Source organism: Periophthalmus magnuspinnatus, chromosome 9 (assembly GCF_009829125.3).
Source record: "Periophthalmus magnuspinnatus isolate fPerMag1 chromosome 9, fPerMag1.2.pri, whole genome shotgun sequence".
Lineage (NCBI taxonomy): Eukaryota > Metazoa > Chordata > Actinopteri > Gobiiformes > Gobiidae > Periophthalmus > Periophthalmus magnuspinnatus.
The window spans coordinates 9,237,464-9,251,757 of record NC_047134.1 but is presented as its reverse complement, the minus strand read 5'-3'; positions in this window follow the sequence as shown (position 1 = coordinate 9,251,757).

Here is a 14,294-nt window from a genome sequence, read left to right as displayed (position 1 = left end):
GTTGAGACCTGGGTTATATGAATCAGTTTTGTATATGAGAGAGAGAGAGAGTGAGAGAGCGAGCAAGAGAAAGAGGGAGAGAGTGCGCGTGTGCATGCGTGCGTGCGTGCGTGTGTATGTCCGTATGTCTGTGTCTGCGTGCGTGTGCGCGTGTCTGTGTATGCGTGGGGGGAAGAAGGGATGTATGTATGTGTGTCTGTAGGTTCTGTGTGTTGTTGAGTTATGGAGAGGTTACAGTATTGGAAAGTTTAGTAAAGCCAAGGGGTTATTTCTGTATTCCGGTATAGCTGTCCATTTATGTAAAGTTTGTCCGAAACAATGATTGCTTTCTTTCCTTGTTGAATCATGTCCTTGCGAATCGGATAAAGTTTTTGGCGGCGCTGCATTATTTCTTTTGGGTATTGTTCATTCAGTCCATAATTCGTTCCTTTCAGTTGTCTTCCTTGATTCTGTACGTGTTGTTTTTGTTTGTAATGCTCGAATTTGGCCACGATTGGCCGGGGTCGTTTATTGTCCGGTGTGGTGTTTTTTTGGTCCCATGCGGTGCACGCGGTGAAATGTGATGGCGTTTACTGTAGCAGCTGGGAGTTTGAGTTGTGTTGTGATGAAATCTTTGACTAGTTTCTCTGCGTCTTCTGTGGGTTGCTCCGGGATGCCGGTGAATACCAGGTTGTCCCTCATGCTGCGTGACTGTAAGTCCAGTATGGTTTCTTTCATTGCTTTATTTTCTGTTGTTATTGTTGTAACCTGTGTAGTGAGTGTGCTGACTGATTTTTTCAATGATTTATTTTCTTCGGTGAGTGTTTGTATCTGTTCCTGACTGAATTCCAGGCTGTGTCGGAGTGCGGAGAATTCTTGGTGCAAAAGTTATGGTAATATTTCAATTTTAATCTATGATATACAGTGAGGCAAATAAGTATTTGAATACCCTGTGATTTTGCAAGTTCTCCCACTTAGAAATCATGGAGGGGTCTGAAAATTTCATCTTAGGTGCATGTCCACTGTGAGAGACATAATCTAAAAAAAATCTGGAAATCACATTGTATGATTTTTTGAAATAATTTATTTGTATGTTATTGCTGCAAATAAGCATTTGAATACCTGTCTATCAGCTAGAATTCTGACCCTCAAAGATCTGTTAGTCTACCTTTAAAAAGTCCACCTCCACTCCACTTATTATCGTAAATTTGAAGCACCTGTTTGAGGTGGTTAGCCGCATAAAGACACCTGTCCACCCCATACAATCAGTAAGACTCCAACTACTAACATGGCCAAGACCAAAGAACTGTCAAAATGCACAAGAGACAAAATTGTAGACCTCCACGAGGCTGGAAAGGTCTACGGGGCAATCGCCAAGCAGCTTGGTGAAAAAGATCCACTGCTGGAGCAATTATTAGAAAATGAAAGAAGCTAAACATGACTGTCAATTTCCCTTGGACTGGGGCTCCATGCAATATCTCACCTTGTGGGGTCTCAATGATCCTAAGAAAGGTGAAGAATCAACCCAGAACTACACGGGAGGAGCTGGTCAATGACCTGAAAAGATCTGGAACCACCATTTCCAAGGTTACTGTTAGTAATACACTAAGACGTCATGGTTTAAAATCATGCATGGCACGGAAGGTACCCCTGCTTAAACCAGCACATGTCCAGGCCTGTCTTAACTTTGCCAGTGACCATTTGGATGATCCAGAGGAGTCATGGGAGAAACTCATGTGGTCAGATGAGACCAAAATAGAACTTTTTGGTCTTAATTCCACTTGCCGTGTTTGGAGGAAGAAGAATGATGAGTACCATCCAAAGAACACCATCCCTACTGTGAAGCATGGGGGTGGTAGCATTTTTTTTTTTTTTTTTAGATTATGTCTCTCACAGTGGACATGCACCTAAGATGAAAATTTCAGACCCCTCCATGATTTCTCAGTGGGAGAACTTGCCAAATCACAGGGTGTTCAAATACTTATTTGCCTCACTGTATATGTTTAATCAAATGCGACACCTGACGCCTTTGGTACCTGTTGTGGAAAAATATTATAATTCTAGATGAAAAGTAATCCATTTGCGAAGCTCGGTGAGTTTTGAAATAGAGAAAAAGTTGTATTCTTTGTTACAGCAGATACAGGCAGGACAGGGCCCAGGCCTGCCCTGTCCACAGACTGGCAGGCTTTCGGCCTCTCCCCGTCTCAGTCCCAGTCTAAACCCCCGTCTAAATCTCCCTAGTCTGTTCTCAGTCTAAGTCCCAGTCTAACTTCCTGTCTAAGTCCTCCTACTCTGTTTTCAATCTAAGTCCCAGTCTAAGTTCCCGTCTAAGTCCCCCTGAGTATCTGAGCTCTGACTATTTATACCAGAATTACAACGCTACATACATTTCAAAGCAGAGTGACTTTTGTTTCACACCCATGAGATAATGAACTTTTACACCTGAGGACAGGACAAGACACCAAAGGCTTTCCTGTAGGATGGAGACAGAGCCTTCATACATGTTAATGTCTGGTCTGGGTCTGACAGATTGACGCAGATCAAATGTTTTTAAAGACAACATGAATATACTTAAATTTCATCACACCCTTAATAGTTATAACTAAGCACATCATGTGGCTCTTTATATAGTTCAATTTCTCTGATAATACAGCCATTAAAAAAACATATTTTTTATATATTTAGAGCCAATAGGCCCTGATTATGTGAAAAAATTGCATTGGCCATATAACACTGAAATTACATGACTGTATTGACAAAAAATATTTGGTGAATTAGAAGGTGGGAGGGGTCTAAGTTTAGTGTAGGTGCTGTTTTTGGAAAATGTCAGATTTTGAATGAGAACAAAATTGACGTTTAATAATTCCAGCAATTTCCTCATTCATTTCAAAGGCACTCAGTGAATCCTGCTTACATTTCTGTGTTTGGCCTTTCATACCAACCTCATTCAAACTCCAGACTGACAACATTTATGAAATATACATCTCATAGGACCTCATTTACATGCATATGTCTTTGGTGCCTGAGCCACCTCAGCTGGCTCCTCTCAACATGGAGAAGCAGTGGTTCTACTCCTAGCTCCTCCCACGTGATCTCTAAGGGTGCACCCAGCCACCCTGTGGAGGAAACCCATTTCGGCCATTTGTATCCACATTCTTGTCCTTTCGGCCATTGCCCAAAGCTCATGACCATAGGTGAGGGTAGGAACGTAGATTAAGTGGTAAATCGAGAGCTTTGCCTTTCTGCTCCTTCTTTACCACAATGGACCGATACAGTGACCGCATCACTGCAGACGCTGCACCGATCGCCTGTCAATCTGGGGGCTCCAACCTTCCCTCACTCGTGAACAAGACCGCAAGATACCTGAACTCCTCCACTTGAGGTAGAGGCTCCCCACCCACCTGAAGAGGGCAGCTTCACACTCTGCTGCAAACCGCCCCAGCGCTAGCTGCAGGTCCTTGATGAAACAACCATATATATATATATATATATATATATATATATATATATATATATATATATATATATATATATATATATATACACTCACCTCAAGGATTATTAGGAACACCATACTAATACAGTGTTTAACCCCCTTTCGCCTTCAGAACTGCCTTAATTCTACGTGGCATTGATCCAACAAGGTGCTGAAAGGATTCTTTAGAAATGTTGGCCCATATTGATAGGATAGCATCTTGCAGTTGATGGAGATTTGTGGGATGCACATCCAGGGCACGTAGCTCCCATTCCACCACATCCCAAAGATGCTCTATCGGGTTGAGATCTGGTGACTGTGGGGGCCATTGTAGTACAGTGAACTCATTGTCATGTTCAAGAAACCAATTTGAAATGATTCGAGCTTTATGGCATGGTGCATTATCCTGCTGGAAGTAGCCATCAGAGGATGGGTACACGGTGGTCATGAAGGGATGGACATGGTCAGAAACAATGTTCAGGGAGCCCATGGCATTTAAACGATGCCCAATTGGCACTAAGGGACCTAAAGTGTGCCAAGAAAACATCCCCCACACCATTACACCACCACCACCAGCCTGCACAGTGGTGACAAGGCATGATGGATCCATGTTGTCATTCTGTTTACGCCAAATTCTGACTCTATCATTTGAATGTCTCAACAGAAATCGAGACTCATCAGACCAGGCAACATTTTTCCAGTCTTCAACTGTCCAATTTTGGTGAGCTCGTGCAAATTGTAGCCTCTTTTTCCTATTTGTAGAGATGAGTCATACCCTGTGGGGTCTTCTGCTGTTGTAGTCCATCCGCCTCAAGGTTGTGCGTGTTGTGGCTTCACAAATGCTTTGCTGCATTCCTCTGTTGTAACGAGTGGTTATTTCAGTCAACTTTGCTCTTCTATCAGCTTGAATCACTCGGCCCATTCTCCTCTGACCCCTAGCATCAACAAGGTATTTTTGCCCACAGGACTGCCGCATACTGGATGTTTTTCCCTTTTCACACCATTCTTTGTAAACCCTAGAAATGGTTATGCGTGAAAATCCCAGTAACTGAGCAGACTGTGAAATAGTCAGACCGGCCTGTCTGGCACCAACAACCATGCCACGCTCAAAATTGCTTAAATCACCTTTATTTCCCATTCTGACATTCAGTTTGGAGTTCAGGAGATTGTCTTGACCAGGACCACACCCCTAATTTCATTGAAGCAACTGCCATGTTGATTAGATAATTGCATTAAGGAGAAATTGAACAGGTGTTCCTAATAATCCTTTAGGTGAGTGTGTGTGTATATATATTGTAATGCCCCGTAGTCACAGGTAAGAAGCACACGCCTTGTTTCTTGCAAATGGGTTTATTTAATAAAGTGGTGGCTCTCAACCGAGCTGCTGTTCAGCCACAGCTCACGCTAACTCTCTCAAAAAACACAGAACAGAAATCGGACCTACCCTTCAGTCCCCTCTTCTCAAAACACAACACATTGATCAAAACCCCCACAGCGCCCCCTCCTGATGCAACAGGGATAAAACAATAACACATCCCAACACAGAGCTATTACACTGCCCCCCCCCCCCCCTTTAAGAAGCCCCTCGCCCACGAGGGGACATAATCAAATTCTCAAAATGAGGGGGTCTACGCCTTGGCCTCCGGGGCCTGAGGGGAATGGACCCACAGTCAGTCTCAGATGTGACCAGTGTTTGGGGGAAAGTGACAGGAGGAGAAAAGGGAGGGTCACTGTGGTTAACCAAATGTCCTGGGCTGCTTTCTGGGGAAGCTCGCTGCTCAAATGAAGGCCCCTCCTCTATAAGGAGCCAACCTATCCTGGTGGAGGACTATTTTTCTGCCTCTAGGGGGCACCTGGACTCTATACACCACCTACCCCACCCGCTCCAACACCCAATATGCGCCATCCCAATGGCTATCAAGTTTAGGGCAGCATCCTTTTTTCCTTTTGGGTGTGTAGACCCAAACCAAGTCCTCAGCATGAAAGTCTTTGCCTTTACTTCTCACATCATAGTTCCTTTTTTGTCTCATACCAGCTTTCTCCAGCTGGTCTCGGGCGAAAGCATGAGCAGACTCCAGTCGGTCTTGCAGCTTCCTGGCGTACTCCAGTCCCAGAGTGTCATCTGCGTTACCTGGGGGCTGTCTATAGGCCAGCACCGCTGGAGTCCGAATCTCCCTGCCCAGCATTAACAAAGCAGGGGTACAAATTGTGGAACTCTGGACTGCAGAGCAATAGGCCATCAAAACAAGGGGAATGTGCTTGTCCCAATCGCGTTGGTGAGCAGCAGTGAGGATGGCTAGCTGCTGTTTCATAGTGCGATAAAAACGTTTCACTAACCCATCAATCTGGGGGTGCAATGGTGTGGTGCGCGTTTTTTGCATGTTCAACCGGTCACACAGGGTAGCAAAAACCAGGTACTCAAAGTTCCTGCCCTGATCACTGTGAATGATGTCAGATACCAAACTGGCACCGGAACATCCCCTCTAACAGTGCATCTGCTACTGTCTCCGCCTCCTGGTCCGGCAAAGCATAGGCCTCGGGCCACTTAGTGAAATAGTCCATTGCGCACATCACATACTTGTTTCTCCGGACTGACACCGGAAAAGGGCCCATAATGTCCATTGCTACCCTTTCCAAGGGCGCCCCTACTGCTTGCTGTTGAAGGGGGGCATGGAACTGGTCCAGGGGTCCTTTGTAGGCAGCACATTCATCACAACGCCGGCAAAAGTCCTCAACATCACGGCGGTGCTGGCCCCAGTAATAATCCTGGCGAAGACGACGCAGTGTCTTAGTGGTTCCGAAATGACCAGAGCCAGCACACCCATGGCACACCCCCAGCACTGCTTCTCTGAGGAACTTGGGGACAACCACTTACCATCTCTCTTCCTCAGTGGCAGGTTCCTTCCACGCCCGCTGCAGCACTCCATCCATGACGCGGAGTGCTCTGAATTTACTCCACAGGCCCTTAGTGGCCACTGACAGTCCCATAGGTCCCTAGGTCGGTCTCTCACCACTAATCACCCACTGGCACACAGGGTTCAAGTCCTTGTCCTTCTCCTGCTCGGAGGCCCAATCAGCAGCACCCACAACCTTCACTGAGCAGCATGTGGGCTCAGCTGCAGTCACCTCTCCTCTGAGCTCCTCCTCCCGGGCATCTCTCCGGTCACAGTAGCTGCAACCAGCCACTGCACATGGTCGGCAGGACAGGGCGTCAGCATTAGCGTATTGGGTCCCAGGGCGGTGGACAATCTCAAAATGAATGGACTGCAGCTCCTCCAGCCAATGTGCCACCTGGCCCTCCAGTTCCCTGAAAGACATTAGCCAGCGTAGAGCAGCATGGTCTGTCCTAATGGTGAATGGCACCCCACACAGGTAATATTTAAAGTGCCAGGCAGCTAACACAACGGCCAACAGTTCACGCCTTGTCACACAGTAGCGCCGCTCACTTTTATTGAATACACGGCTGAAGTACGCTACCACACGCTCACCTTCAGGGCTGATTTGCGACAGCACTGCTCCCACCCCGACGTTACTGGCGTCGGTATCCAGTGTGAAGGGCAATGTGGGGTCTGGGGGAATGAGGACAGGAGCATTAAAGAGGGCCTGATGAGTTTGAAGAATGCGTCCTGACAGTCTGATGTCCATGCAAAGGGGTGATTGTTCTGGAGGAGGCGAACAAGGGTGCTCCAATGCAGGAAAAACCCCTAACAAACCTCCTGTAGTAAGAGGCCAGTCCCAGGAAGCTCTTGACCTGTTTTTGGTTGCCCGGCACTGGCCAGTCTCGGATAGCCTGGATCTTCTCCTGGAGTGTGCTGATGCCCTCACTGTTCACCTTGTGACCGAGGAACTCGACCTCTCGCTGCATGAAGTGGCACTTATCTGGGTGCAGCTTCAATCCCACAGCAGCGATCCTCCCCAGCACCAGCCGCAAGGAACTCAGGGCCGCCTGGAAGGTCTTCCCATGGACAAGGACGTCATCCAGATACACTAAGCACTCCTGACGAGGAACATTAGCAAGAATGCGATCCATAAGTCTCTCGAATGTCCCTGGTGCATTGCATAGCCCAAAACTAAGGACCTTGAACTGCCAATGCCCCCTGCCAGTGCTGAATGCAGTCTTTGGTCTCGATTCAGGGGTGAGAGGGACCTGCCAATAGCCGCTACGTAAATCCAATGAGGAGAACCACGATGATCCCGACATTAAATCCAAGGTCTCATCCACACGTGGAAGGGGATAGCAGTCCTTCCTTGTTACCTTGTTTAATGGCCTATAGTCCACACAGAACCTCCATCTTGTGCTCTTTTTCCTTGGGACCATGACCACAGCTGATGACCATGGGCTATCAGAAGGTTCAATTATACCGGCCCCCAGCATGGCTTGGACCTCATTATCAGCAGCCTCCTGTCGTATCATGGGCAGGCGGCGGGGGCGAACTTTGATGGGTCGTGCATCCCCTGTGTCAATGTGGTGCTCAACCAGGTGTGTGAGCCCCACCTCATTGTCATTAAGTGCAAACAAGCCCTAACTTCCCACAGGACCTGCCACAGTGCGGCTCATCTAACCCCCGGCAGTTCATCTCCCAGATACCCCTGATGGCCTCTGCTCTGTCATCTGGTACATTCAGCTGCTGGTGGGAGGAGACTGAGACCTGCGGGTGCGATGGGTTGGACAAGGGTGGACAAGATAGGTCGGGCTGGATAGTCTCAGAGAGCACAGAAGTGCAACAGGTGGGTACAACTGGGGTAGCTTGGCTGTAGGATGAAATAAGCTGAAGAACCTGCCCACCTGGGAGAACCAATATGTCTGCCCCTAGGTCCAATACACATCCAATAAACCTGAGGAGGTCGAGGCCCAGGACACACGGGTCTCTAACGTCAGCCAGCCAGGCCTGGAAGGTCATGAATACACCCCCTATAGTGAAGACAAAAGTCCCCCGTCCTCTCATAGCAGCCGTTTGCCCAGTCACTGTCCTTAATTTCACTAAAGTCGGTCCTAAGATGGTCCCATCTGGAACAACGTCAGGTCTCACAAATGTAGCTGTAGATCCCATATCAGCAAGGGCTGGGCAGGAAACATTTCCAACCAACACTGGAACATGGCATCGAAAGCCCACCTCTGTCCAGCCCACAGTCTCTACAGCATCCACATGCGGGGAAGTATCACTGTTTCCTTCTCCTGAAGGAAATTCCCGGTGGATGGTAGACGGGGCCTGTGTCTTCCGGGCTGCACAGACCCTCTCCTGTTTCCCTGCAGACTTTTAGCATCCGGGCAGCGACATAGAGTGTGACCGGGCTGGCCACACCCCCAACAGGTGGGTGGAGGTGCAGGGGTATGCAGTTTATCGGCGCTCCGGGGTCTTCACGGCATGTATCAGCTCCTCCGCCCAAGCAGGTTTAAATTCAGACACCTCCTTAGCAGCGGGAGCAGCCATCACAGATGGACGCACGGTTTGTTCTGTGGCCCAGATGGCAGTCTCTCTCTCCAAGGCTAATTCCAGTGCCCAGCTCAGTGTGACAGAGTGGGCGAGCTGCACGTGCAGGCGCAGTTCAACTGGGGTCAGAGCATGCACAAACTGGTCTCGGATGAGCTCGCTCTGGATCACACTTGGCAAAGTGGTGTAGGCACGTCTGCCCAGGCTCTCGATCTCATGAGCTAGAGATCGGAGCGATTCACCCGGCTGCCTCACACGGTTTTTGAATTCACAGAATAAAGAGTCTTTCAGATGAAACACTCCAAAGCGCCTCTGTAGGGCACCCACCAGCATTGCATTGTCCTCTCTCTCCTCCGGGGTCAGGAGCAGCAGACACGCAGCTACATCTTCAGTCAGGGACAGCGCAAGTTGCACTGCTTTCATCCGGTTGGACCACCCCGCCGCAGCAGCTAACAGTTCTATTAGCTGTCTGCTGTTCTGTTTCAACAGAACAGAAATCCAAGATGGCGCCACGTACGGTCGCCCTGGTGATTTGGTGCGCTGTGTGTTTTTTGTTTTTGTGTGTTTTTTCTGTGTCTGCGTGCTCTTACACCCGTGAAGAGCTCTTAACTATCAGAACAACAACTCCTGTTGATCTACTGCCAGTCTTTTTAGTACCTGCAGTAGATTTTGTTTACTCTTTGGGCAAAAGAGTGAGGCGCCGAAGACGAGGAAAGCGGGCAGGGGCCTTGGTGCGCCTCCGGAGACGCGGCGCTCGCACGCCCCTACCTGGAATTTTCCTGTCTAACGTTCGCTCACTCAGCAACGAGACGGACGAACTGGCGCTGCTGATGAGGAGAAACAAAGACTTCTCTTCCTCTTGCGTCATATGCTTTATGGAGACATGGCTCAACGAGCGTATCCCGGACTGTGTGCTTCAACTGGAGGGATTCCAGCTCCTCCGTGCGGACAGACAACGGGGACTCTCCGGGGGAAAGACGAAAAGAGGAGGTGTCTGTTTCTACATCAACAACGCCTGGTGTACGGATGTGACTGTGATCTCCCAACACTGCTCTCCCGCCGTGGAATATCTTTTCATTAACTGTAGGCCTTTCTATTCTCCACGTGAGTTCACTTCATTCATTCTGGCCGCTGTTTACATCCCTCCGTGCGTGGACACGCACGAGGCCCAGCGCGTGCTCGCGGAGCAGATTCTGGATGTGGAGCGAACCTTCCCGGACTCTTGATCATCCTGGGGGATTTTAATAAGGGAAATCTGAGCCAGGAACTGCCCAAATATAAACAGTTTATTAATTGCCCGATGAGAGAGCAGAAGACGCTGGATCACTGTTACACAACAGTCAGTGGAGCCTACAGAGCCGTGCCCCGCGCTGCTATAGGGTTCTCTGATCACGTCATGGTTCACCTCATCCCTGCTTACAAACAATGGCTGAAACTCTCCAAACCTGCTGTGAGGACTTCTAAGAAGTGGACCAGTGAGGCTGTGGAGGAGCTTCGCACGTGTTTGGACACTACAGACTGGGATGTGTTCAAGGCTGCCACAGACAGTTTGGATGAGTACACAGACACTGTGACATCATACATTCAGTTCTGTGAGGACAGCATCATTCCATCATGCACCAGGGTGACTTTTAACAATGACAAACCCTGGTTCACACCCAAACTGAGACATTTGAGGAGGGAAAAGGAGATGGCTTTCAGGGCAGAAGATCGTGAGGGCTACAGGCGTTGCAAGTATGCGTTTAGCAAAGAGGTGGAAAAGGCTAAAGCGAAGTACAATACACGTCTGGAGCAGCAATTCTCCACCAATGACTCTGCTTCTGTCTAGAGAGGGCTTAGGCAAATCACCAATTACAGGCCCAAAGCCCCTCCCGCCGTGGACAACAAACAACTAGTAGAAAAGTTAAACGGCTTTTATGCGAGGTTTGAAGTTTCACACCCCTCCCCCTCCTCCCTCACCATCATGGACATTACATCCAAACCCACCTCGGACCCCCCCTCCTCCCCCACTGCCCTCACAGTTGTGGAGCAGGACGTGACTAAGCTTTTCAGGAAGCAGAATCCCCTTCAGGAAGCAGAATCCCCGTAAGGCAGCGGGCCCAGATGGTGTCTCTCCTTCCACCCTTAGACACTGTGCTGAGGAACTGGCTCCTGTCTTCACGGACATTTTTAACACCTCCCTGGAGTCATGTCATGTCCCAGCCTGCTTCAAGCTGTCCACCATTGTCCCCGTCCCCAAGAAGCCCAGGATCACTGGACTTAATGACTACAGACCTGTGGCGCTGACGTCTGTAGTCATGAAGTCATTTGAGCGCCTGGTCCTGCACCACCTCAAGTCCCTCACCTCCCCCCTCCTGGACCCTCTGCAGTTTGCCTACAGAGCCAATCGGTCTGTGGACGACGCCATTAACCTGGCCCTTCACTTCATCCTCCAGCATCTGGACTCCCCGGGAACCTACGCCAGGATCCTGATTGTGGACTTCAGCTCTGCATTCAACACCATCCTCCCTGCTCTGCTCCAGGACAAGATCACTCAGCTCAACGTGCCTGACTCCACCTGCAGGTGGATCACTGACTTCCTGACAGACAGGAGACAGCGCGTGCGGCTGGGGAAGAATGTCTCGGACACTCGGACTATCAGCACAGGATCTCCACAGGGCTGTGTACTTTCTCCCCTGCTCTTCTCCCTGTACACCAACTGCTGCACCTCCAGCCACGACTCTGTCAAACTGGTTAGGTTTGCGGATGACACCACCCTCATCGGACTCATCTCGGACAGCGATGAGTCTGCCTACAGGAGGGAGGTGGACCGGCTGGTGTCCTGGTGCAGCAGCAACAACCTGGAGCTCAACGCCCAGAAGACAGTGGAGATGATTGTGGACTTCAGGAAAGTCACAGCCCCCCTGCCTCCCCTCACCCTGACGGACTCCCCATCACCACTGTGGACTCTTTCCGCTTCCTGGGCACCTGCATCACCCAGGATCTCAAGTGGGAGCCGACCATCAGCTCCCTCATCAAGAAAGCCCAGCAGAGGATGTTCCACCTGCGGCAGCTGAGGAAACTCAAGCTGCCAGTCCAGATGATGGTGCAGTTTTACACTTCCATCATTGAGTCCATCCTCACCTCCTCCATCACTGTGTGGTTCGCTGGGGCCACTGCCAGGGACAGACAGAGACTGCAGCGCATTGTGCGCTCTGCTGAGAAGGTGATTGGCTGCAGCCTTCCATCTATACAGGACCTGTACGTCTCCAGGACTCGGGGGCGAGCAGGCCGTATAGCAGCTGACACTTCTCACCCTGGACATGGACTATTTGAGCCACTTCCCTCTGGCAGGAGGCTACGGTCCATTGGGACCAGAACCTCTCGCCATAAGAACAGTTTCTTCCCCTCTGCTGTTTGTCTCATGAACACTTTATAATATCTGCACTAAACTGGACACTTTATAATACCGGTCACTTTAATAAGCCATGTTTGCACTGTTGTTCTGATGCTGCTGTTGTATATATTTTCTCCCTTTAAGTATTTCATTTGATTTTTTAAGCATATCTTTTTAACTTTGTGCATGCCCTTATTTGTATTTGTATGTATTCAGTGTGTTTATGTTGCACTTTTTCACCAAAGCAAGTTCCTAGTTTGTGAACTGTGTTCACAGACTATGGCAATAAAAGTCTTCTGATTCTGATTCTGATTCAAACTGCACGAGGTACGCCTCCAGGCTCCCTCTGCCGGAGAACTTGGACCGGCCAATACCGGAGGATGGGCGCCGCCATCTTTGTTTACATTCTGGCCCGCGGCGCGGTCACACGGCTCCGGCGCACACTGAGCGGCGTCCCAGTGGCGGGAATCAGAAAATCCCGGGTTCCGCGAAATAATTGTCCCAGAGGACATGTCAGCGCAAGCAGGCATGTCTATGGAGCGGTGATCCTCTTTCTTCACCTGTGGATGGGCGTTCTCCCTGGGAAACATCTTTTCCAGTTTTATGGCAGTAGGGACGAATCTCCAGCTTCTGGCACCAATGTAATGCCCCATAGTCACAGGTTCTTGCAAACGGGTTTATTTAATAAAGTGGTGGCTCTCAACCGAGCTGCTGTTCAGCCACAGCTCACGCTAACTCTCTCAAAAAACACAAAACAGAAATCGGACCTCCCCTTCAGTCCCCTCTTCTCAAAACACAACACATTGATCAAAACCCCCACAGCGCCCCCTCCTGATGCAACAGGGATAAAACAATAACACATCCCAACACAGAGCTATTACTATATATATATATATATATATATATATATATATAACATCTCGTGCGTTGCTTGATACAGAGCAGTCAATGGGGACGATCCCAAATATATTTTGCCAAAAATCTTTGTGTATGCTTTAAAAACATCAGATCAGAAGGTGGGAAGTTTAGGACAAGACCAGAATATATGCATGTGATGTGCTGGCTGGCCTCTACAGCAAGGATATGAGGGAACTGTGTTAGGACACATGTCTGCCAGCCTTGCATTGGTAAGTTGAGCTCATAAAACCACTTTCAACTGTATAAGATCATGCCATGCACAGGATCCGTGTACAGTAGGGTAAAAAAGTATTTAGTCAGCCACCAATTGCACAAGTTCTCTCACTTAAAAAGATGAGAGAGGCCTGTAATTTTCATCATAGGTACACTTCAACTATGAGAGACATGAGAAAAAAATCCAGAAAATTACATTGTCTGATTTTTAAAGAATCCTCTTCTGGATCATTCAAATGCTCTCTAGCAAACTGCAGACAGGCCTGGACATGTACTGGCTTAAGCAGGGCGACAGGTCTGGCACTGTAGGATTTGAGTCCCTGGCGGCAGTGTGTTACTGATGATAGTCTTTGTTACTTTGGTCCAAGCTCTCTGCAGGTCATTCACTCTGTCCCTCTGTGTGGTTCTGAGATTTTTGCTTACCGTTCTTGTGATCATTTTGACCCCATGGGGTCGTGCGTGGAGCCCCAGATCAAGGGAGATTATCAGTGATCTTGTATGTCTTCCATTTCCTAATAATTGCTTCCACAGTTAATTTCTTCACACCAAGCTGCTTACCTATTGCAGATTCAGTCCTTCCAGCCTGGTGCAGGTCTACAATTTTTTTTCTGGTGTCCTGGCCCCCACTATGGCCAAGAGCTCTTTGGTCGTGGCTGTAGTGAAGTTTGAAATCTGGCTATTTGAGGTTGTGGACAGGTGTCTTTTATAATGATAACGAGTTCAAACAGGTGCCATTAATACAGGTAATGTGTGGAGGACAGAGGAGCCTCTTAAAGAAGACGTTACAGGTCTGTGAGAGCCTGAAATTTTGCTTGTTTGCAGGTGACCAAATACTTATTTTACCGCGGAATTTACCAATTAAAAGGGGGTAAAAATACCCCCTCTTTAATACTCCATGGAA